The sequence below is a fragment of the Pteropus vampyrus genome, unplaced genomic scaffold (assembly GCF_000151845.1).
Source record: "Pteropus vampyrus isolate Shadow unplaced genomic scaffold, Pvam_2.0 Scaffold72, whole genome shotgun sequence".
Taxonomy (NCBI): domain Eukaryota; kingdom Metazoa; phylum Chordata; class Mammalia; order Chiroptera; family Pteropodidae; genus Pteropus; species Pteropus vampyrus.
Window position 1 is genome coordinate 1676926 of NW_011888853.1, and position 4587 is coordinate 1681512.

Consider the following 4587-nt stretch of genomic DNA (forward strand, 5'->3'; position numbering starts at 1 on the left):
GGGGTAGCCTGAAGGGTGTGTGCTGGGCCTGGTGGAGCCAGTGCCAGGGCTGGAAGGGTAGCGAGAACCGTGGTTCTTGCATAGAGTGGAGGCCGAGAACAGTGTCCACAGCGGGCCTCTGGAGTCAGACACACCCAGGTTTCCGTCCTGGCTGTGCGACCTTAGGTAAGTCACTTGGCCTCTGTGAGCCTCAGTTTTCTGAGCGGGTGAGGGTGATGGCACTTACCTTACTGGATCTCTGCAGAGAATGTAAGATAATTTCTGTAGTATGGATATCAATGGACCGCCACGGGCAAGTGCTCGTTGTAGATACAGTTATTGCTAATGTTATAATATTGTAATTATAACATTATTGTTATGTTGAATATTGACATGACCTAAATCTAACACATATTGGCATTGACAATAATAGTAAAAAACTGGTTTCTTTTTCTAGCAAGAAAGGGCCTGTTTTCCGCGTGTGCGAGTGTATGCGCGAGTGTGTGTAGGCGGCTGGGGTTCAGGGGCCTGATGACTCCTCCCGCTTCTGCTCTGCCGTGCTTGACCATGCTGAGCAGAAGGTGTGGGGAGCACGGAGAGGGGAGCCTAGGAACCACCCAGCATGTTGGCCCTCTCTGCCCCCAGCTCAGGATTGCCCAGGGCTGGCTGATGCCCACTGAGCCCTCCCCATCACCCGATTCCTGAACACCAGGTCCCTGAACTGGTCTTCTACCTACTGGGTGTCGAGGCCTAAGCTGAGACTTTACGTAAAGTTTATCACTGCAACTGGCCTATGATGTGGGGTATAATTCTCCCCACGGACAGCCAGAAACACCAAGGCTGGGAAACGCAAATGAGCCTTCTCAGCAAGTGGCAGAGCCGTGTGTCTAACCTGGACACTCCGGCCCAAGCCCCTTGTGACCCTGGCTGCTCAGAAAGGCAGATTTGCCTCAGCCCCCTCCCCTGCCTTCTGGGCCATTGGTCTCTCCCTCCGTTGCCTCCCGAACCCAGAGCTCTGACCTCCAACAAGCCAGTCACCCAGAGAGAGGTTGGAGGAAGCTCGGTGGGAATCCCCAGGTCAGGGTGAGGGATGGGGCGAAGGGGCTGCGGTGGCTGGAGCTTCAACCCCCCCCGTCTGAAGAAGCTAGGGCCCTATAAATGGATAATGAGTGGGAGGAGGAGTCTAAAACTGGACCGTAGACAGAGTCATGGAGCGTGCACACACACGCTCACACACACGCATGCTCACACACATGCACACACCCCTGTTCTGGGAAGCCTGGAGGCCCTGAAGCAAAGGTAAACGAGCAAAGCCTCAGAGACACACAGGCACCCTCAGCTCACGACAAACACAACTTTCTGGGAAAGCTGTGTCCACTATGCTATCCTACGCCCGCAGAGACTAAGATCAGGTCCTCGCCCACATCACACACACACACACACACACACACACACACACACACACACACACACACACAGCTGTCAGTGGCACATCTAGAGGCTGAGTGGGAGGGCGGTCCACAGGAATGGAGGAAGAAGGGGAGGCAGCAAGGTCAGCCCGTCCCCCATCCCACCTCCCCGGTCCTGCCAGCTGAGCCCCGTTCTGGGTACGTGTTCTGAGAAGGCAGCCATGCAGCAGTGCACGGGGACCACACTAGACATCCGGGCTTCTGCACCTCCTAGCACGTCATTTGCCCCGCTGAACCTCATCCCCACATCTCTAACCCGTGGTTGGTAAACAGCACCCTCCTGCCCTCGCCCACCTGTTCACCTTGCGTGACCTGAAGAGACAGTGCCGCGAGGGGCAGTTTGACTCTGTGGGAGGGCGACAGTCCCCGTGGGGCAGTGATGGCAGGTGTCAAGGGCGAGACCGAGCTGCTGCTGCCCCCGCCCTATCTCCACCCAGAGAAAGCATCCTCCCCCGCCCACCAGGGCGCCCACCGGCTACTGTCCAGGGCCCCATGGAGCAGCTCCCCAGGTGTGTGCGTATTCAGAGCGGGGAGAGGGTCCTGCAGCCCCCAGAACACTTGCCCACACAGTCCGACGCAGGCCTGGGCGCGTGAGAGTGGAGGTAGGGCCCGTGGGATTTACAGCTTTATGAGATTTCCTTTCCGGGGTCACCATGCTGACAGGCCCCCGGGGCCTTTCTCTAAAGACCAGGCGTTGGAGGCTCGGAATGGATTTGCCAGAAGTTTCCCCGCCTCGGGCTCCAAACCCCTTCGGACTTAGTCATTCAGCAGTAGAAACCCAGGGAGGGCTCACTGCCCTCATCCTTCTCAGAGGAAACAGGCTGATGAGAGGCAGCCGGTCCCGGAAGCAGCTATGGAGAGTTAGACAGATGACCCCGTCTGTGCTCGTACCGGCTGTGGGGCCTGGGCGAGGACGCAGGTCCCCTGGAGGTGCCTCAGTGGCTGCTGAGGTGTGGGTTGTGGAGTGGGGAAAGGAGGAGGCTTTGGAAGAGAGCCTGGGCTACAGGCTTCCAGTTCAACCCGACAGGGGTGGAGATGGGGCGAGGAACACGTGGGGAGACAGGTGGAGAGATGCATAGGGTCCAGAAGGGTCTTGAGGACAGGAGCTTCTGTTCCCATGAAGTCGGGGTGCACAACCTCCAGCACTGGGATGTGTTCACCAACTCAAAAGCTCTCCGAACCCCATACTTCAGGGATTTTTATGGAAGCCTCATCACTAGGCATGATCGATTATTAACTCAGTCTCCAGCCCCTCCTCTCTCCCCTAAGAATGGGGGGTGGGACTAAAAGTTTCAAGCTTCTAATAATGGCTTGGTCTTTCTGGGGACAATCCTCAACCAGGAGTCTACTCAGAGTCACCTCGTTAGAACAAAAGATGCTCCTATCACCCGAGAAATTCCAAGGGTTTTAGGAGCTCTGTGTCAGGAGCCAGGAGCAGAGACGAACATACATATTTCTTCTTATGTCACCGACACCAAGAGAGAATGAAGCCTAGAGAGACGAGACAGCAGAAAGAGGAGGTGAGGGGAGAGAGACTAATGGGGTGCCCCAGTGTCACAAGGAGAAACGGGACAAAGGGAGACCAAGGGGCAAGAAGACAGAGGGGGAGACAGGCAGACTGAAATGCTTCTGCAGGCCTGCACCCCCATCTCAGCAGGCTTGAGATGCAAAGCTCTTACCCTCCCAAACCACCCCCCGGAAAGGCTTGTGACTCCATGACCCAACCTGCCCTCGCGCGGCCCAGTCCCCCAAGGCAGGAGAGGGCTGAGCTGTGGGTCAAACCATGTGCTTGTGCTGCTGAAGCTGCCTGCATGCTCCCACTCCACCTGGGGCTGAGTCAGGGACCTGCCCCAGACCAGGCGAAGGAGACCCAAGATCAAAGACAACCCCCACCAAAGAGCACAGTGCTTGGGAGCCAGCAAGGGGCTGTGCTTGGCACGTGGGTTTCGCTGTCACAGAAATCGGTCTTTGAGGCGTGGTTCATCCATCCCTGTGACCTTGGGCAAGTCGTATCACTGCTCTGACCCTCTGTTTTCCCACCTGTAAAATGGGGATAATAATGATAATATAATCCCTGTTTTATGGGGTTGTGGTTTTATTTTGAGGGTGAAATGTATATAAAGTGCTTAACGTAAGTGTCTGACACCTTATAAGCTCTCAACAGTTGATAGTAAAAACTTGAAAGCTTACCTCTGGGAATGGGGGTGGCATAGAGACCCAGATCAGGGAGCCTGAACTATCCTTAACTTACAGAGACCTCAAGAACATGAGAAAACTGTTCATCTATGATAAAACTTCACCTGGCCTACCTCGCAGGAGTAGGGGAAAGCCTTTGATAAACTACAGTTTTGCTAGTGGCATAAGGGGGATCCTTGCCAGTGAGTCTGTGACTCTCTCTCCAGAAAAGCTGTCCAGCTCCTTGGGCATCTCAGGAGCAGCTCTGGCTTTCCTCTGGCGGTCTCCCGCTGGGTGGCGGCTCACCCTTGGCTAGCTGACCCGCCATTCCTTAGCTCCTGGCTGGGCTGTCATCGCCTCCTGCTGGTCTAATGGAGGTGCCTCCTGTGTAGGCCTCAGGAGCTAGTGTGATGGGACAGGGACTCACTCTCCTATGGGGCTCAGGAAGGCAAGACTGCTCCCTGGGACTGCCTAGGACTCGCTTGGGCAACTGGGACCACACAGGCAAGGAGGGTGCCACGGATCTGTCTCAGGCCCCCAGTAAGTGCGATCATTACTAACTGATGAGGACTAAATATTGGGCAGTGCGTTAAGTGCTCCGCATACATTATCATTTCACCTGCCTAATGACCTATGGGATTCACACTGTTATTATAATAAATCATAATACCTACTTTACAGATGAGAAAACAGACCCAGAAAGCCTGGGTAACTTAACCAAGGCACACAGCTAGAAAGGGGTGGATACGGCTTTGCTGCCCAGATCTGGCTGTCTCCTGAGTCCTACCAACTCCAGTGCAAGCCAGGCTCATCTCAGAGACGGTGACACAGGCATCCTGGGGGGACAGGAGTGTCACGCTGTCCAGGACTGATTTAACATGGGGACCATAGGCAGCTGGCACCATGAATGGCATCAGGAGACCTGGTGTACTTTGCACACTTGGCTGCTCTGAGGCCTTCGGCC